The 21922-nt window shown below is 40.6% G+C and overlaps 1 protein-coding gene across 1 annotated transcript in view; it reads right to left on the bottom strand.

Moving 5' to 3' along the window:
* The window catches only part of ttc7b (tetratricopeptide repeat domain 7B), a 600383-nt gene that overhangs the window by 100518 nt on the left and 477943 nt on the right, over positions 1–21922 (bottom strand). The gene's annotated exons all lie outside the window — the stretch shown is intronic.

The following is a 21922-nucleotide window of genomic DNA, read 5'->3' as shown; positions in this document are numbered from 1 at the left end:
ATATCTTTGAGATCGGGGTCCGCGGCCAATTACATATCATTTTGGGGGTCCTTGACATGAAAAAAGTTGGGAGAGTGAGAACCACTTGATATTATAGCAACATAAGTGTTTCAGAGAACTGTCAGGATTTAGAAGACATTTGTAGAATCGGCCTCAGGTCTTAATGGGTTAAATGGGGTTGAGAACCACTTCAACGATATAATTTAGTTTTTGAAATATGAGCGTACACGCGGTGTGCGGCGTATTGACCTACGAGTAATGACGCTCTGGCAAGGTGAGCCGACAGGAGGGAGAAGTATCACTCATAGTGACATGGAGGAATCATGCTCTGCCACGTTGACTTTTCAATCACTATATCCTGCCAGCCTTTATCCCATTCAATCCGGGAACGCATCTCTGTCATTTTACATTTCTTTGGCTATTCAAAAATAGCAGATCTACAAGCTCATAGCGCGGCACCAAGTGCCGCGCTATGAGCTTGTAGATCTGCTATTTTATTTAACATTTGTGCAAATCTTAACACAATTTGTTGTTCCAGGGACCCCCAGAAGCAAAGATTTGAGGTGAAGTTTTTTTTTTTTTTTTTATATCAGAGCGTTGTTTATTTCAATGTTTTCGTGGCTTGGGTTTTTCAAGATTTTTCAAGGTTTTCAAGAAATAATACCAAGATTTTTGTTTTATTATTCTTCTAAAATATTAATGTCATGTTAAAATCCTAGTGTTTTTTTTTGGTCAATTATTTGGGGGCCCGCTTGCAATATCCTCACGGCCCACCAGTGGGCCCCCAGCCCACTCTGCAGTATGCAGAGCTGGCCCTATGAGCCTGTGCACGCAGGAGGAAACCTTAGGGAAGAGGAGACTACAACCAGAGCAAATATATCTTCCTCTTTGTTAACACGGGTTCGGCGGTGTGAATCAATGGGGGAACCGCGGGGCACAGCACAGCATGCTTCACTTCCATTCCTTCTGCTTAGACACGAATAAACAAATCGGAGGAACCTGCTTTGTCTCCGACCCCGCAGGCTCCTGGAACAAGATTAAGTTGATTTCGAAAGCAAGCGAGGGAGTCGACGTATCGGTGGAGTGAAGAAAAAAAAAGTGCCGCCTCGTGCAAGATAAATGGACCTTTCGGGGAGGCGCTGACGCATAATGACTGTTGCGGTAAATGCTGTTTTTCGTCAGGCGCGGCTTTTTTTTGGCAGCGGCGATTAGATTACCGGGGATGTGTTATTCCTCCGACGGAGACGTTTTCAAGAGACGGGGAGGTGGAAGCTCATCATCTGCAATTTGTGCGCACGCACCTGCCACCCTTTTTTTCATCATTAAGAGCTGGCAGGCCCCCGGTCAGACTAAAAGCCCCGGCCGCTGATCCTGGCACAGGGGGGGGGAGCGGGAACCCTTGCTCTCTCCCCTCTGGTATGTTTCCAGCCCTGCCCCCCGGCGAACCGGGAGACCTTTCGGCGCTCTTTTGTGTCCAGAGGGCTCGTGTCTGCTTTCCATCACCTGCCAACCCTTCGGGATCCCCCCCGCCGACCCAGCCTTTCCCCTCTACCTGCCCTAACCATATTTCTCGGCCGCTTTCCCAGCAGCGTGCCGGCTTGTCTCATTATTAAAGAGGACCTTGCGGTTGGACCTCTTCAACCCAGTGGTGGAAGAAGCACTCAGTAAAAAAGTAGCTAACATACTTTGTTACAAGTCATGCATTCAAAAATCGTACTTTTTGTTACCAGTAAAAGTCAGGCATTCAAAATTAAGTAAAACATACCAAAAGAGTGTGCATCAAAATTGACTTAAAGTAGCAAAAGTCAAAGCACTCATTATGCAGAATGTCCCTTTCAGAATTAAATATGTCATGTTATTGGACTATTATTGATCATAAACCACTTAAACCCTATTTTATACTTTGGCTACGAGAATGATTTTCAAAAACGAGAAGATTTTTGATTATCTTGATAGCTTGTGAATCTATATGCACAGTAACATTTGCCTCTGAGATGTAGTGGAGTATAAGTATAAAGTATCATGAACTGGAAGTACTCCAGTTACACCAAGGGTTCCCAAAATTTTCAGGTCGCGACCCCCCAAAAACAATCATATTTGAACTGGGGACCCCCCACCCTGACAAGCACTTGGCATTACATTTAGTTTGACTCGGTTCCACTGATAAACATTGTGGAAATAGCCGAACAAGCTCAGAACGCCTCGCACTGCGAGGCGTTGTGAGCTTGTACATCGGCTATTTCCACAATGTTTGCCTCTTTCTTACGGACTATTTGACAACTTGGCCAATTTGGTAATAAAAAGGTCTTAACACATTGGGTGCCAGAGGTTTATTAAAATATTATACGTTGAGTGCCTGCATTTCTTCCATCCACTTGCGTTACACGTTTCGTGCTGTGAGAAGCCCCGACGAGGAAGTGCATGTAAACAAAGCGTGCGTGCGAGACGGCGGAGGGTCCCGACTAACGCCTGGAACAATAATATTTCCAACGCGACCCTCCATTGCAGCGTGATCGCCGATCGAAAACGGCTCGTTTCCACCACATTAAAAAGAAATGGAGATATTAAGCTTTTAGTCAAGGAGATAACATTGAAAACGCCGACCGGAAGGATTTTTGACATGGAGCCAGATCCAGCCTCTTCTTCTCAGAAACTGCTTGGGTGATGTCAAAGTTTCGTTTTAGCGCCCCACGTGGCCCACATGTATAAAAATAGAATTGGGTCAAAAACGGTCCGGACCGTTTTCGGCACTTCTCGTTTGGACCCTCAAAAACGGTCCGGACCGTTTTTGGCATTCAATGTGTTAAAAGTCATTAAATTGTAACTTTAGAAATGTGCAGATACCCTGTATACTTATACTGTATGTTGGTTTGTTTACTGTTGAGTGAGAAAACAATGCTGCACACAAAGCTAATCACCTGGGGACCCCCAAAATCATTCGGGGACCCCCAGTTTTGGAACCACTGCTTTTACACCACTGTCTTCTACCAATGCTACACACACTACACAGAAACAAATACAAATAAAACATGAGTGTTAAATGAATACTGCAGGGCTTTGCTCCGTACACGCTTTTAAGACAACTATAGCTCTCATGAATAGGCTGGCTGAGGTAAGCAACATCAGTGATGCGTGAGATGAACTGGGACCATGCCTCACAACAACACCAGACGGCCCTCGGTGAACCTCCATTTTTCTTCCCTAGCTGAAACTGTCATTACGGAGAGAAAAAAAAAGAAAGCTACAGGTTATCATAAAAAGAGCGTGTCTGTTTTTCCGTCTGCCCTGTCTAGCCCCCCCCCCCCCCCCCCCCGCCTTGCTTTCCCTGTTCTCTTGTATTTCCCGGAACCGGTCTAGTCGGTTCATGGATGTGTTTATACTTACTATAACCCATTAAGACCAGGAATGCATCTGTGTCATTTTACGATTTCTTTGGCTATTTTGGAAAAATCGTGAAAATGTGCAAATCTTTGAATATATATATATTAAAGCAAACATTTTTAACTCAAATCTTTGCCTCTGGGGGGTCCATAGAATAACATATTTTGAGATGGGGGTCCGCGGCCAAATACATATCATTTTGGCGGTCCTTGACATGAAAAAGTTTATAGCAACATACGTTTTTTCAAAAAACTGTCAGGATTTAGAAGACATTTTGTAGAATCCCCCTGAAGCAAAGATTTGAGTTACAAATGTTCGCTTTAAAAAAATATATATATTCAAAGATTTGCACAAATGTTCTCGATTAAAAAAAATATATAGCAGATCTACAAGCTCATAGCGCGGCACTCGGTGCCGCTCGATGAGCTTGTATATCGGCTATTTTTGAATAGCCAAAAGTATAAGATAATGGTTCAAATCTAAAATGACACAGATGCGTTCCCGGTCGTAAAGGGCTAACGCACCTCCACTTGAGCGGACCAGATGCACCCGTACTCCGAGCGGGCGCTTGGCATCTGGCGCCCTCTCTCTCTCTCCCCCCATGGCGGCCTGAGGCTCGCTCAGTATGCAGGTTGGGTCTGTCAGCGCAGGGACCAACGTTTTTTGCATGGATTGACAGAGGGTGAAAAGGGTTTCGAAAAGGGTTCGAGCCCCGGGATGTGACTCGAGAAGGTCAACCTGCCAGAAGCACTTCTGCATTAGCTACAACTGTACTCGCAGTCAGTGCTGGGCAGTAACAGAGTACATTTACTTTTACTTAACCCATTAAGACCGGGAACGCATCACTGTCATTTAAAGATTTCTTTGGCTATTTTGTAACTTTTGTAACTTCTGGGGGATTCTACAAATGTCTTCTAAAAAAACACGGCCCCCTCGCGTATTAGGAGGGCAGGGTGAGTCACCAGAACCAAGGACGGGTGTTTTTGATGAATCTAACATGTTAAAAATGGAGTTTGAAGTTATAGTGGGTTTGTGGAGGAAGGGGGCGTGTCTTATAAAATGAATATCTAAATATCTAAATACTGAATCAAGCAACTTAAAAACTGTCTGGGGGGCTCACAAAAGCCTGGGAAGACGATAAAATGACCAAAACATTTTTTGAAAGTGAAATATCCCTTTAACTGGATGACGTTACAAATCAGGTCGCCTATTTGGACGTCTGACGTCGATACGCAGTTTCGTCTGGCTAGGTCATTTATTGGGACGTCAAGTACAAATTAGACAGAACAAACTTTCACTTGGTAGTTCATTGAGTAACTTGAGTATTATTTGACCAAGAGTATCTACTCTGACACATAAGTACTGGGCTTGAGTACTTTGCACAGCACACCGCCCGCCGTGTGTCCTTCTCTGGCGGCTTCCTGGTCAGATAAAAGAAGGTTTATCCTGCTCTTATCTCCGTGTGTGATATCAGGGAAGGATGGATAGAGGATAACTTCCTCCACAGAGAAACCCCAGACATTTTGTGATGTTATGAAAACAGACACGTGTTGATATATGTTAACACAGCTGCTGAACAGCTCCTATCAGCGTCTCCTGTGGGTACAGCGGAAGAAAAAAATAAAATCCTTCCCCGCACGAATTGCCATTTCTTGTGGGACGTAACAATATTTTCAGTACTGTCTCGGGAAGATAATAGTCTTATCTGAAATGTCGCCTGTTGATTACATTTGATTCACAGCATGTTTGCACGGCCAGGGAAACGTTCTGTAGCCGGGCTGGATGCCCCGTCATTGGTTTCTCGAAACGCTCCCGTGATTTTTACGGCCATTCTCTGTTGTCCCTCGGACCACAGGGCCTTTGGTATCAATTTGGGGGTCCTTGACGAGAAAACGTTTGAGAACTAATGGTTTACCAGATCTGGAGCAATGTTCTTTTTGTTCTTGTATGCAAAGTAACCAGTGGTGGAAAGTAACTAAGTACATTTACTTAAGTACTGTACTTTCTTGAGTATTTCCAATTCCCAATACTTTTACTTCTACTCCAGCACATCTCTCTCAAATATTGTACTTTTACTCCACTACAATTATTTGAAAACTTTAGTTACTAGGTACTTTTCAGATATAAATTATGATATTATGAAACATACATTGCCCACTTGTAGATCTGCTATTTTCAAATATTTTAGTACTTTTACTTTCGGTACTTCAAGTACATTTTGATGCCAATACTTTTGTACCTTTACTCAAGTACATTTTGAATTCTGGACTTTTACTTGTAACAGGGTATTTCTATTGTGCAATATTGGTACTTTTACTTGAATACATAATTTGAGTATTTTTTCCACCACTGAAAGTAACGATGATGAGTCACGGCTCAACAGAAGCTATGTCTCTGAAATGAAGCGTGTCTACAGGCCGTCTGTCTGTCTGTCTGTCTGTCTGTCCTCTATCACGCATTAGATTTGATCTGGGTCATTACTTAGCCTCATCCATCTTATCTCTGAAGCAGCACTTCATTAATGTTAATTGCTAGCATTCTGGCGAGTTTAGTAGTATATTAGATCAAACAATGGCTAAAATGCACTACCCTTTGATTATGTCAGTATTTAACCACTTAACCATTTTAAACCATACTTGGTTGAATGGGGTACCCCAGGGATCCATACCAGGCCTCCCTCTCTTCGCCATCTTACAAGCTTGCATAACGTGTCGCATCGTAACGCGTTATGAGCCTGTAGATGTCAATTACCAGGTATCAATTACTACTAAAACTATATTTTTCTCCCCTCATATAATCTTTCTGGACATTATGTTATGGTTGTGATAATGTTAGCCTCGATCTCTAGGCTTTTATTTTTTAGTTTTGCTCAAAAATTAAAAGCCTGGACCAGTGTGTTGATGTTCCTGGAATAGGAAGTGTTTCATTTCCCCAACCAACCAGAGTGCAGTAGGCGGAGCCACAGGACAGTAGATAAGAGTCATGATAAGAGTACATTATACACTATAAAAAATCACACCCAGTGTGAAGTGAGCGGTGCTATTTATGAGTTATTAATTTCATCTCGGCATCTCGGTAGACAGCACGTCCTGCGAAGTGACGTGCTTAAATTTTTTACATTATTATTAATTTCATCATGCGTCTCGCTAGCCAATCACAGCGCTTCTGCGAAGTTTGAAGTTAATTTCATCATGTGTCTCGCTAGCCAATCACAGCACGTCCTGCAGAGCTTAGCCTATGGGCGTGTTTTCCACAGCATGGCGTCACAGCGAAAGACACATTTTCACGACGGAAAGAAAAACTTTCGCCACGGATGGGTCCCAAACCCTCTTATAGGAGCGGTTACACCGCTCAAAAATACCCAGGCGCGGCGTGACGTCATCAAAACCCAAAACTTGTTTTTACGGTAGATTTCTTTTTGGGGGGGATGTCACGCCCCCCTTTAAAAATTTTCATTTAACTCTGAGTGAAACCAAAATGGCTCCATTTTGTACACTGGGAGGGGCCCCTGGAGCTTCCCCACAGACCACTGGAGGTCCCCAGACCGCATGTCAAGAACCACTGGACTCATAAATCATACTAAATGATACTCTTCTGACACCTGAGGCTCTAATGAGACGCTTTAATTCATTAGTATGGTCCAATTATACATTGATTCCATATGCATACAGTATATCAGATGTGTGACTACCAGTGGTGTAAAGTAAGTACATTTACTCAAGTACTGTACTTAAGTACAATTTTGAGGTATTTTTTACTTTACTGGAGTATTTCCAATTTTCAGTACTTTTACTTCTACTCCACTACATCTCAGAGGCAAGTATTGTACTTTTACTACATTATTTGAAAACTATGACTTTGTAGATTTTTTACAAAACCACTTCAGCCCTATATACATTTTGGCCATCTGAAAATAGCAGATCTACAAGCTCACAATGCGTCGCGATGCGACGCATTGTGAGCTTGTAGATCTGCTATTTTCAAAAGCAATTTTCAAAAGATTTCACTTTGTGAAATGGGACATTCTGCAGAATCTGCATGTATAATGAGTACTTTCTACGCCCAGGCGTCCCTTATTTGAATTTCAGGTATACTTGGCAACCCAAGGCAGCTCCACAGTCCTTTGGTGGGCAGCCATTGTGTGTGTGTGTGTGTGTGTGTGCGTGCGTGCTTGCGTGCGCTCGCTGTGAAGAAGGTGAGGCGTCACTTCCAACTCACTACAAAAGAGCCATTCAAAGAAGCCTAAGCTGTCTGAACTGGAGAGATCGAGTTGGAAAAGAGCGTAACATACGTTATTGCAATAAGAGTTTTGCCATTAAATGAACACTTCACCTATTTTCAACCTCATCTTAATTGGTCCCCACTAATCCTCATTAGGAGATGGCCCCGCTTCTGTCTGTTCGCCCTGGGTCTCGGAGGTCGGCTGTGGACTGTTGAGAAATGTGCCGACCATAGGCATAATTGGAAACGGTTACCATCCTTTATAGCTTGAGGAACCTAGAGTAGAACAGTTGCGCCACTTCTCCATTGAACTTCAATGGAGGCTATTCGCTCGCCCTGTTACTCTGAATGGTGTGCTCGTTCTTGATAGCAGTGGTCACTAAGTACATTTACTCAAGTACTGTACTTAAGTACAATTTTGAGGTACTTTTACTCTACTGGAGTATATCCAATTGTCTATACTTTTACTTCTACTCCACTACATCTCAGAGGCAAATATTGTACTTTTATTCCACTACAATGATTTGAAAACTTAAGTTACTAGTTACTTTGCAGATATAAATGATTACATTATAAAACATACAGTAACCACTTTAGCCCTATTTTAAACCTAGGCTATTTAGATCTGCTATTTTCAAACTTTTTAGTAGGCTACTTTTACTTTTGGTACTTTAAGTACATTTTGATACCAATACTTTTGTACTTTTACTCAAGTAAATTTAGAATTCTGGACTATTACTTGTAACAGAGTACTTCTGCATTGCAGTATTGATACTTCTACTTAAGTAAAGCATTTGAGTACTTCCGAGACTTCCGGTGGGGCACATTCAAAACAATCACGTTGCATAGTGTGCTCTCACTATGAACATCAGATCTCAGCAAAAAACAAACAAAAAAAAGCTATTCAAATACGCGATTTAGCGCAAGTCCCATATAGGCGCAGGTTTTTAGCTGGACCCAGGATGTTAATCTGAGTACTTCTTCCCCCACTGTTGGTGAAGAGACTGCAGATGGTTGCCAGCGTTGCCATGTCTGCTTATTATAAGCGACTTTGGGTTTGGACATGTAACAAAAACACCCAAAAAAGGTAACAAACCCGGTAAGAAAACCGCAAATTTTCGTGCACGCACGGAACGCATGCGGAACGTCCCCTTCGGTTCTAAAATGCCCTCTGCGTCCTTGGCCTATAGTCTCTAGCCTGGTAAACCCCCCTCCCTCTGGAAATCTCATTTGCATTTGATGAAATAAATTAACAAAGGAGATTTCCGGAGGGAAAGTTTACCAGGCTATATAGTCGCTTCTTTTGGGCTTGTTTTCGTAGAACCGTGATTGCTTATTTCTCTCACACACTCTTGCAACACTGCCGGTTGCTTGAAGGAACCTCGTTGTTGCGCCACCTCTAGGAGGTGGGCTGTGCTAGCGCTCAGGCTGGGAGAGTCTAAGAGAATGACAGCTTTAAAAAAACAATGATATTTGAAGTTCCAAATCCATCACCTGACCAGGCTAACTGCGAGAGAATGATGCAATGATGATTCATGGCGCTTGTGAATGGCTTTGACAGTGTGGGGAAAGTGGAGTTCAACGTAATATAAATCATCTGTAGGAGAGAGAGAGAGAATGAAAGCAGGGGAACTTAAAGGGAAGTGATCTTATTGAACTTTTGCACAAAAAAAAAGTTTTATTAGGATTCTTATATTGCATAATACGGAGGTGAACTTCAGGCTTAGGAGATGGAATGAGAATAAGAGATGCTGGATTTATGTCGTATTGTCTCTGTCGGGCGGAAACCTTGTATGTACAAAACCTTTCCTTTTTTATTACATTTTGTAAACATTGTAACGTAGTGAAAATAGCAGATCTACAAGCCCACAACGTGTCGCGTTGTGAGCTTGTAGATCGGCTATTTTCACCACTTTCATGCGACACTCTTGTATAATGAAGTAGGGCTTTAGTTTACAAACGAAACATGACAGATACGAGGTTTTCTGCCCGACAGCGACTGTTATGGTCAAAAGCAGTGGCAAAACGTTGTTTAAAGGTAGTGTGAGTCATATGTTGTTTTCAGTGGTGGGAAAAGTACTCAAATGTTTTACTTAAGTAAAAGTATCAATACTGCAATGTAGAAGTACTCTGTTACAAGTAAAAGTCCGGAATTCAGGATTTACTTGAGTAAAAGTACAAAAGTATTGGTATCCAAATGTACTTAAAGTATCAAAAGTAAAAGTACTAAAATGTTTGAAAATAGCAGATCTACAAGCTCACAACGTGTCGCGATGCGACGTGTTGTGAGCTTGTAGATCGGCTATTTTCAAATAGCCTAGGTATAAAAAAGGGCTGAAGTGGTTAATGTATGTTTTATAATGTAATAATTTATATCTGCAAAGTAACTAGTAACTAAAGTTTTCCAATAATTGTAGTGGAGTAAAAGTACAATATTTGCCTTTGAGATGCAGTCGAGTAGAAGTATAAGTATAGACAATTGGAAATACTCCAGTAAAGTAAAAGTACCTCAAAATTGTACTTAAGTACAGTAGTTGAGTAAATGTACTTAGTTACTTTACACCACTGGTTGTTTTGTAAAATAACTGTTAAATACAGCTCTGTGTTCTTAGAACTCATACAAGGTGGATTAACTATCGAAATTGGAAGTGATGAAACAAATAAATGAGCAGACAGAATTGGAACACTATTACATTTAAGCTGATAAAATGTGATCTTTGTGATGTTCTCTCTGTCTTCATCCTTCCAATATTAAAATGGCCTTTTCGGTGGACATTGAGTCGATGGTGGGCGTCACAAATTAATATGTCCATATGTGGAGAGGTGGGCGCCACAAAGACGTGTCAAACACAACATGCGTCACAAACGCGTTGGGTGGATCTATTTGTCTAAAATTGATGTCGCCACTTGAACAGGTGTTTTCTGTTTACTGAAGGCTTTGTAATCTCCGAAAGAGATTGGCAATATCCTCCTGTTAGAGAACACTGTGATTACTATCGGAATGTAGAGCTTAATTGTAGGGTAAGTGATTATTTGTTAAAAGGTTAATATTCTGCTAGTAATCATTGTTTTAGAGTGTATGTTCAGTAACAGGGGTCTCCCTGTCTCTCCAGCTCTTTAATAAACAGATAAAATAAAAGCTTTGAGCTTGTAGATCTGCTATTTTTATATAATAGCCAAATAAATCTATAAAATGACAGAGATGCGTTCCCGGATTGACTGGGTTAAATGGCCGAGCTACTTATTTATTATGATACCATTAAGATAATCATTATTAAAGATGTGGCTAAATGAATGCATTGTGTTCACTGTGAACCGTCTTCAAAGAGACGTGTGCTGGGTGCACTTATGGCTCCTGAACATTGCAGTGTGCGATGGAATGAACGCCCATATGCAAAACCACCAGGTCAGCGCACAAACCTCAGCTGCGAGATGCGTCGATTTGCCTCAGGAGTTTTGGAACGCATACAAACGACTTCCAGTTACTGTAGCAGTGGTGGAAAGTAACTAAGTACATTTACTCGAGGATTTTTGTATTTATTTTTTGCACTTTTACTTTATGCTTCTACTCCACTAAATCTCAGAGGAAAATAATCATACTTTTTACTCCGCTACAATTATGAACTCAAACTTTTAGTTACTAGTTATACCTTGCCGATTTGTATTATTAATCCGAAACCCCTATTTTGTAATTCAGCTATTCAAAAACAGCCGATCTACAAGCTCTCAATGTGTCGCGGCACGTTGAGAGATTATAGATCTGCTATTTTCCAAAACTTTGTATTTATTAATTTTTGGGGCTTTTTTTATGCCTTTATTTAAAGAGGGATAGGGAAAGTAGGCTGACAGGAAATGGAAGAGAGATGGGGGGGTGACACGCAGCAAAGGTCGTCGGGAACGGGAGTCGAACCCGCAGCACGCTGTCAGGCTGGCATTGCAGCATTGCAGCGGCCCAGGCCTACTTTCCAAAACGTTTGACACATTTTTAAATATCTTCCCAAAAAAAAGTCTGTATGAGTACTCACTCTATGTTCAGTTTGATGCCAATACTTTTGTACTTTTACTCAAGTAAAGTTTTTGATACAGGGCTTTTACTTGTAGAGTATTTACATTGTGGTATTGATACTTTGACTTGAGTGGGGAAAAAAACGAAAAAGAAACTGTACTTGTTCATGATGTGTTCACTGACACCTTCAGCTGCTGCATTCATGTTGTGGGCAGCGCTCCAACTACTGTTGAATCACTTTCTAAAGTTGCAAAGAGCACCGGCAAGTTGGAGTTAACAAGCACAAGGACATGTACAGCACACTACTAATATTTATCTGAATTTTGAATACCGCTACAAACATGGAGCAAGTCAAGAGAGGGGTTTTGTCCATTTAGTTTTTTGTGTGTAACAATGATAACAGTGCGTCACTTCGTGCCGCACTGAGAGCTTGTATTATCTGCTATTTTTGAACCTTTTTTTATCAACCTTTTTTTTAACATAAATCGTCTCTTCTGGGGGTCCCTGGCACAAGAACATTTCAGATGGGGGTCCGCGGCCAAATACATATTAATTTGGGGGTCCTTAGCACGAAAACGTCTGAGAACCACTGCAGTACACTACTGGTCCTGCCACAATATTGACTATGATGGGAGTACCTTCTGATTAATAGCAGATGAATAGCAATAACATTTCAGAAGGTTGTCTGTTGGACAAGATAAATAGATTGACCTTTTATAGGGTTCCATCATTACACTCTGAGTTTAGAGAAAGTTATAAACGGGTTGTAATGATTATTGTCTCCGCCAGGCCGAAAGGCATGGCGAGAGAGTATGTTTTGCACCCTGTCCGTCCGTCCGTCCGTCCGTGTGTGTGTGTGTCCGTGTGTGTGTCCGTCTGTGAACAGGTAATCTCCGGCACTGTTGGCTTGATGGCAGCGAAACTGTGCACACACACTCCCTGGATGCCAATTCAGAACCTTTGCCCCAATTTTTTCACATGGGCCTGTTATAGCGCCTCCAGGAGGCCGCTTTTTGCAAAACAAATTTTTTGACAGTACTCCTACAGATTTTGCCCAAACGTCACGCGCATCGGTACACAGTATCTAATAGTCATTACACGAAGCGGGTCTTTCAGATTTTTCATGTTCTATCCTGATTGGCTAAAGATGCCTTCCAAAGTTTGCAGGAGTGCTCCGTTTTGAACAAAATGCCTCAAATCATGAACAAAGCATGCAATTGAAATTTTGCACGCACATTCCCACTATGCCGAGGAAGAAATGCCTCATTTTATATTTATATATTTATATTTATAGCGCCACCAGGACTTATATAAAAAACATTATATCATATTACTCCCTCATATTTTATCCAATTTTCACGCAAACCGGTAGACGTTATCTCTATAGTCATGTGATCAAGACGGATCTGTTAGATTTTTCCTATTCCATCCTGATTGGCTAAGATTGACATCTGAAGAGTGGCCCGTTTTGAACAAAATGTTGCAAATCATGAACGCAGCGTCCGATTGCGGTGAAACTTCGCACGCACATTTGCACTACGTTGACGAACAAATACCACCCTTTTCAACATTGCCCTATTATAGCTTCAGATTTTATCCAAACATCACGCAAATCGGTACACATGATCTCTATAGTCAACTGATCAAGACGGATCCGTCCGATCCGCCTGATTTTTCACATTCCAGCCTGATTGGTGAATTCCCAACATTGCTGCCCCACACTATCCTACCTGACCTGGCGGAGACCTTTTTCTAGTTATCATTTAGTCCCCTTTTAGTCATCGTTGGGGGGGTATTTGTCAACGTACTGTACATTTTGTCCTCTGCATTTACCAGTGGTGGAAAAAGTACTCAAATGTTTTACTTAAGTAAAAGTATCAATACTGCAAGAAATACTCTATTACGAATAAGTCTGGAATTCAAAATGCACTTGAGTAAAAGTACAAAAGTATTGGTATCAAAATGTACTTCAAGTACCAAAAGTAAAAGTACTTATTATGCAAAATGTCCCATTTCAAGTTTTCAAATGTATAAAAACCTTTTGAAAATATCAGATCTACAAGCTCACAATGTGTCGCATCGCGACGCATTGTGAGCTTATAGATCTGATATTTTCAAATTGCCGAAATGTATATAGGGCTGAAGTGGTTATATGTTTTGTAATAATAATCAAATCTACAAAGTAACTAGTGATAACGTTTTCAAATAATTGTAGTGGAGTAGAAGTATAATATTTCCCTCTGAGATGTAGTGGAGCAGTAAGTAAAAGTATTGTTAATTGGAAATACTCCAAATACCTCAAAATTGTACTTAAGTACAGTACTTGAGTAAATGTACTTAGTTACTCTCCACCACTGGCATTTACCCATCCTAGCTATGAGGCGCTATTAATACACAGAGCCCCCGGGGGGGCAGTTAAGGGTTAAGTGTCTTGCCCAGGGACACTCGACACACACACAGACTGGTCTGCCACACGGGGCTTGAACCGGTGACCTCCCGGTTCCCCAGGCGGGCCTCTCCTTCCCGCTCAGCTACCGCCTCCCCCCGGTTAAGCTAACATCCAGATACTACGTCTGGCCCATAGCGTCTTCCTCAGGGAAACATCTATTATACTGTATACAGTAAATAATTAGGCCTGTTTTCATCCCACGGGGGAGGTTCCGTTTTCACGTTTCACCTGTGCTGAGCAGTGGTGGAAAAAGTACTCAAATTCAAAGTAAAAGTACCAATACTGCAATATAGAAATACTCTGTTACGAGTAAAAGTCCAAAATTCAAAGATTACTTGAGTAAAAGTACATAAGTATTGGTATCAAAATGTACTTAAAGAACCAAAAGTAAAAGTACTAAAATGTTTGAAAATAGCAGATCTACAAGCTCACAACGCGTCGCATCGCGGCGCGTTGTGAGCTTGTAGATCGGCTATTTTCAAATAGCCTATGTGTAAATGTTAAGTGTTAATGTATATGTTTTATAATGTAATAATTTGCGCTGTTAGGGGTTAAGTCGGTGTCTTGCTCGGGGACACTTAGACGCATTGCAGAGGCCGGGAAACGAACCTGGGACTTCCTGCTTTCCACCCATTCAGATAATCTCATTATATTAAAATATGTACTGTATTTCTTTTTTTTTTTTCTAACGAAAAAGTAGCAACAATTGCTGATCTGAGATGTTGTTGCTATTTTCAGATAATTTTTTTTTAAGTTAAAGTTGTTTTATAAATATTTGACCAAAGTATTAACAAAGAGCTTGAGACTAAACACAGGTACTTTTTTCCACGTTTCCTCTCCATTTCCAAGGTTTCCAACTCGACATGAAGTTTTATTAGTGACCGTGCTCGGTGCATTTAGCCCATTAAAACCGGGAAAGCATCTGTGTCATTTAAAATTTTAGCTATATATTATGTAGCAACATAATGTTTTTCAGAAAACTCTTAGGATTTAGAACAGTGGTTCTCAAAAATAGTAGATGTACAAGCTCACAGCGCGTCACTTCATGCCGCGCTGTGAGCTTGTACATCATCTATTTTTGAATATCTTTTAAACATCTTAAAAGTGTTTGATTTTTCTTTTATAATTTTGAATTTTTTTTTACACAAATCTTCTCTTCTGGGGGGTCCCTGGCACAAAACATCTTCAGGTGGGGGGTCCGCAGCCAAATACATATCATTTTGGGGGTCTGCTTGGCACGAAAAAGTTTGAGAACTACTGATTTAGAAGGCATTTGTAGCCTCAGGTCTTATAATGGGTTTAGAAAATCCTAAATTGACCAAAACTTGAGTGTGTTTTCTATACGACTGGCTATCTAACCCCACACGTCTCTGAATGACACCACTTAAAGCATTGTGCAGAGTAGTTAGAAGCTATGTTTCCACACCACAATTAACCCATTAAGACTGGGAAAAATCGGTGTAATTTTTTTTATATCTTTGGCTATTCAAAAATAGCAGATATACAAGCTCATAGCGCGGCACTGAGTGCCGCACTATGAGCTTGTAGATCTTGTAGCCTTATTTTAATATATATAGCTTTTTAAAGCAAACATTTTTAACTCCAATCTTTGCTTCTGGGGGATTCTACAAATGTCTTCTAAATCCTAACATTTCTTTTTTTTTTTTAACGTACGTTGCTATAACACCAGTGCTTCTCAAACTTTTTCATGTCAAGGACCACCTAAAATGATATGTATTTGGCCACGGACCCCCGTCTCAAAATATATTGTTCCAGGGACCCCCCAGAGGCAAAGATTTGAGTTACAAATGTTGGCTTTAAAATATATTATATGGTATATTCAAAGATTTGCACAAATTGTCATGATTTTTCAAAAACTAGCAGATCTACAAGCTGAGCTTGTAGATCTGCTATTTTTGAATAGCCAAAGAAATCAAAAGTGACACCGGTGCATTCCCGGTCTCAATGGCTTAACAGAGTTAAGTGGCTAAGTGCTTCTGCTTTACAAAATGTCAGGGACCTGCCAGTGAAAACCTAGCTCGGAGCACTCTTGCCTCGGCGCTAATGGATTTCAAACACAATTTGCGGCAAAATGAATGTCATGACCAGACAAAAATAACCGTTCAAATCTTTTTTTTCCCCCAATACATTTCTTAGAAACCACCATTATACATCAGGGGAAGTGCTTTGTTGTCAGCCTGCTCCGGGACAAACCCCTTTCATCACATTCAATATTTACTCTTTCGTACCATTTTCTTCTTTTTTTGTTTCGCTAAATCAGCAACGCCATGTGGAATAATAAAACAGGAGGGTCATGATGTTGGGTGAAAGGAGTTTGATATGCCTGCTCTATCAGAAATGGTTGTTGTTATGCAGTAACTATCACAAGGATTCCCAAACTTTTCAGGCCGTGACCCCCCCCCCAAAATAACCCTATTTGAACTGGGGACCCCCCCCCCCCCACCCTGACAAGCACTTGGAATTGTAGGCGTTACGTTTAGTTTGACTCGCCTCGCAGTGCGAGCCGCTGTGAGCTTGTAGTTTTTTTACAATGTTTGCCTCTTTCTTATGTATGACCATTTGGCCAATTTGGTATTACAAATGTCTTAAAAGTCCTTAAATAGTCACTTTAGAAATGTGCAGATACCCTGTATTCACTTATACTGTATGTTGGTTTGTTTATAGCCTCGATCTCCAGGCTTTTATTGCTTAGTTTTGCTAAAAAATAAAAGCCTGGCCCAGCGGGTCGGTGTACTCGGTATGAGGAAGTGTTTCATTTCGCAACCAACCAGAGTGCAGTGGGCGTCGCTCGTAATGTTGTGTTAACGGGGCGGGGGTTGACGGACAGATCGGTGAACCAATGGGATCAGGCGCAATCTCTTGCCGGCTCTATACACCCGCCCCTCTATACACGAAATCAGGAGCATTGGGGCAGTCTAGTTTGTTTACTGTTGAGTGAGAAAACAATGTTGCACATTAAGCTAATCATCTGGGGACCCCCCACAATAATTTGGGGGCCCCCTGGGGGTTCTGACCCCAAATTTGGCAACCACTGAGCTAACATACTCCTTGGTGCAGCTAGACGTATCCTTACCCCAAAGCCTTATCAACATTTCCTTAAATGAGTGATTTGTGTTATATACTCTATGTAGCAAACACGAGCAGATTTTTTTTTTAAAGTAGTAATACCACAACTTACAAATATTGTGTTACAAGTACAGGGCCTGTATTAAACATTTTACTTGAGTAAAAGTATAAAATTGAAATAGTACAAAAGTAAAAGTACTCAAATCTAAAAGCAATTGTCAACCTCTTTTGAAAATAGCCTAAGTAGTCCATTTAAAAAATTCTAAATCTGCAAAGTAATTAGTGACTAAAGTAAAAAAAAATTGTAGTAGAGTAAAAAGTACAATATTTGCCTAAGGTCTAGTTTTGAAAAGTGGAAATACCTTAAGTAATCAGTAAGAGATACAGATTGGCATTTGTTCCATCTGATGTAGTTTTTTTTTAAACAACAGCAGATGTCATTCTTTTCTTCATACTTATTGTCCTTTCCCTACGATTCATTGACACTGTATCTTTCATTGGATCTTTCATTGTTTGTGTATGATGTGTTATAGGCACAGTATTTCTGGTGCGCTACAGTCTGTCTGTAAAGCAAATTTCCCCTCTGGGACATTAACATTGCACCTTACCTCACCTTACGCAGATTCATGCAGCGTTATGCAGTGATGGTGCGGGTTGATAGACAGTCTTCACACTTCCACAGATGAGCCCTAGATTTTCGTAGTAGTTGTTGCCACCGTGCCAGTTCAGTCATTCCCTGTAGAGCCTCACATTATCGGACAGATTCAGATCAGCAAGTCCCACCCTGTGGGTTGTGGGTTGAGGTATTAATGAATTAATTCATCCGCGACTGCCAGCGTTTTTTTTAGCTCATTTTGACAATCCACAGAGAGCCACGGAAGCCACGTTGTGGACACAAATGTATTCTGTTGTTACCGGCAGTTGAATATGGCTCGTTTTCATCACAAAAATAAGAAATCTGAGTTAAATGTGTTTTTCTACATCTCACAACATTATTTTGGGATGACGTCATTTCCGCTTCTAACATTCTCTCGCAGTCATGGGATCAGTCATAGGTTAGCGAAGAGCGCCCTCTAGCGTAATTTCAAAACATTTGGGGATCACACTCTCGCCCGCCTCTCATTGTCTGTCGTAGTGCTAATTTTGGCAACTATACTATGATGAAAAATGTTCGTTGACTACCTATTTTCACTGATGAAAACTAAATAAAAACTAAGCTGCAGTGACTAAAACCATGACTAAATATATTAACAATTTCGTCAACAAATAAAAACTAGCCGAAAATGTTAGGGAGGTACTACTGGAGAAGAGATCTAAGACATGTCATTTCATGCGTGGTTGCGTGCAGGTGTCACGCACCGAAAATAGCTGATCTACAAGCTCTGCGGCGCGTCGTGAGTTTGTAGATCTGCTATTTTCGGCATGCAGCGAAGTATCAGGCTAATGATGCCATCACGGCCCGCCAAAACACATTTTAGTCGATTAAATCAACTGTAGATTTAGTTGACTAAAATCTATGATGTTTAGTCAACAAAAACTACACTAAAACATTTCAGATGACTAAAATATAACAAAAAAAGTTAATGAATGTTATGGCTAAAACAACATAAAAAATGCTGTCAAAATTAACTTCCCTTTTAAAGCCCTTTAAAGAGGAAAGTGGATCCGCCGTAACTGTAGGAATTAAGAAGCAAAAAAAATGTAATGTCATTAGGCTGTCAGGCTGTCAATCTCTGCCTTGCAGAAGCTCATTTCCTATTGAAATTAGATGGCGAAGGAGGCATTTGATATGTGCCAAACAAGTAACTTGTTTTATTAGGTTATATTAATAAGCTGTGTCATCCAGTTTATTTGCTTATCGGGACTTGTCAGTGTGGAGGATGTTGTGTCCTTGTCTACAAATAACAATAATAATAATAACAGTAATACATCCAATTTATATAGCGCTTTTCTTGGTACTCAAAGTCGCTTTACAGAGCAGGAAAAAAATTAAGAAACAACTTTATTAAGAGATTAACAAGTTAAAGGCTAAAAACTAAGCAAAGAAAAACATTAAAATTAAAAGGCAGAAAGGGGAATATGAATTAGGCGGGGAAAGCAAGTCTGAAAAGGTGGGTTTTGAGGCAGGCTTTGAACAAATGTGACTGGAGAACTTAGACCGCCATTAACACCAATCACAATAAGTGTAACGATAACTTTAAACATGTCGTTTTTAAAAAACGCTCTAACTGAAGAGGATGGTACAGTCCACGCCACAACTATATAACGATAGGCGTAAGCAATACCGTTTGGATCACTTTCAGAGTGATTTTAATGAACAAACAATGAAAATCCACCAGAAGGACATCTGGGATGCAATCGGTCCTCTGAAAGTTATTAACGGAGTTGATTGTGAATAGCTAATGCTAGCTGGTATAGGCACGTAGGCTAGAACTATCTGGCCCCCTTATCCTCCTATAATTTGAGAAACCTCTGTCTGTAGTGTGTGGTGAGGCCAAACACTGTTCTGCCCGGTTCTCCTCAGTGGCTGGAGCAATTGATCTGAATTTGCACACAGCCATTGACCATTACACCTTACGTTTTTTTATTTCACCAAATCTCAGCTGTTTATTAGCGTTTTTGTGTAAAAGAATGTCGCCATGGTTACGGGGCTGCCCAGCTATGGGACGAACTGCCTCCCGGGTTGCCAGATCATGTGCGCATATCCCCCCACGGATGCGTCGACCGGGTATGGACTAGTAATTAATAATCAGAGTCAGATTATCCATTATGCATCTTTCAGGACCCTGGAGAGAGATCTCTCTCTCTCTCTCTCTCTCTCTCTCTCTCTCTCTCTCTCTCTCTCTCTCTCTCTCTCTCTCTCTCTCTCTCTCTCCCCCCCCCTGTGGGCTCTGGCACAGCTGTCTGGTTTACAGAACGTTATCGTTTGTCGGTGTGGATGCCACATGATTATCATTATCTTTATAGTTATTGTGCATTGTGTGTGTGAATTGCCCTTTAAACAGGAAGGTGGATCTGCCATTTGTTTTCTGTTGATATAAGAAGCAAAAGACCAACATGTCACTGGGCTGTCGGTGGCTGTCAATCTCTGCCTCGCTGAAGCTCGTTTCCTATTGAAATTAGATGGCAAAGGAGGCTTTTGATACGTGCCAAACAAGTAACTTGTTTTATTAGGTTGAATAAACTGCGTCTCCCTGTTTACAGTGGTGTAAAGTAACTAAGTGCATTTACTCAAGTACTGTACTTAAGTACAATTTTGAGGTACTTTTACTTTACTGGAGTATTTCCAATTGACTATACTTTTACTTCTACTCCACTACATCTCAGAGGCAAATATTGTACTTTTACTCCACTGCAATTATTTGAAAACTTTAGTTATAGTTACTTATAATCTATATACAGATATAAATTATTACATTATAAAACATACATTAACCACTTTAACCCTATTTTATACCTAGGCTATTTGAAAATAGCCGATCTACAAGCTCACAACGCGTCGCATCGTGACGCGTTGTGAGTTTGTAGATCTGCTATTTTCAAAAATTTTAGTACTTTTACTTTTGGTACTTTAAGTACATTTTGATGCCAATACTTTTGTGCTTTTACTCAAGTAAATTTTGAATTCCGGACTTTTACTTTACGTAACGGAGTACTTCTGCATTGCAGTATCGATACTTTTACTTAAGCAAAACATTTGAGTACTTTTCCCACCACTGCCTGTTTATTTGCTTATCTGAGGCTTGTCAGTGGCTGTTTGTGTGTCCCTTGTCTGCAAATGTGACTAGAGAGTGTGTCCAATCAATAATGCAGCGAGCCAGCTGAGAGAATAGCTTATGCAATCGTCTGCTAACTTGTTCATTAGACTGTCAGTCTGTCCGTTTTTTTTTTTTTTTTGCTTGACTCGGAGAAGCTCACCTCGCGTTTTAATTGGAGGGGCAAGAGGTTATTCGAGGTGTTTTAAATGTCAGTCTGCCATTTTATAAGACAAAAAAAAGCGTTGATTCTCTGTGCGTTGCGTTACCTGTTCACTTTTGTGACCGTCTTTTACGTTTGTGATGTCGAATGTCCCGTCAAATCATGCCTCACCGCCACGTTCAAATGGCAGCTTGTGAAAAGAAAAATAAGTGTTTCGCATTAAAGGAGCACTTCACCCATTTTCAATCTTATCTTATTGGTCCTCACTAATGCTCATTAATCCATTAAGAGCGGTAACGCATCTGTGTGTCATTTTTAGATTCCTTTGGCTATTCAAAAATAGCAGATATACAGCTATATAAGCTATTTTCTTCCGTGAAAATATGCAAATCTTTGAATATATATATATTTTTAAAGCAAACATTTGTAACTCAAATCTTTGCTTCTGGGGGATTCTACAAATTTCTTAACAAAAATCCTAACAGTTTTTTTTGTTTCGTTTTTTAATATCAGTGGTTCTTAAACTTTTCATGTCAAGGACCCCCCAAAATGATATGTATTTGGCCACGGACCCCTGTCTGAAAATATTTTGTTCCAGGGACCCCCAGAAGCAAAGATGTGAGTAAAAAATGTATATATTTCAAGATTTGCACGCATTTTTACGATTATTTATCAAAGAAATTGCAGATCTACGTGCTCATAGTGAGCGTGTATATCTGCTATTCTTGAATAGCCCAAAGACATCTTAAGATGACACAGATGCGTCCCCGGTCTTAATGGGTTAAAAGATGGCACCATTTCTGCACTCACTCTGCGTCTCATTGGTGGGCTATCGATAGCTCGGAAACCTGCCTACCAAT

The sequence above is a fragment of the Gymnoscopelus braueri genome, assembly GCF_963280865.1.
Source record: "Gymnoscopelus braueri genome assembly, chromosome: 19".
Lineage (NCBI taxonomy): Eukaryota > Metazoa > Chordata > Actinopteri > Myctophiformes > Myctophidae > Gymnoscopelus > Gymnoscopelus braueri.
The sequence above is the reverse complement of the archived record's forward strand: the minus strand, read 5'-3'. Positions and strand labels throughout refer to the sequence as shown.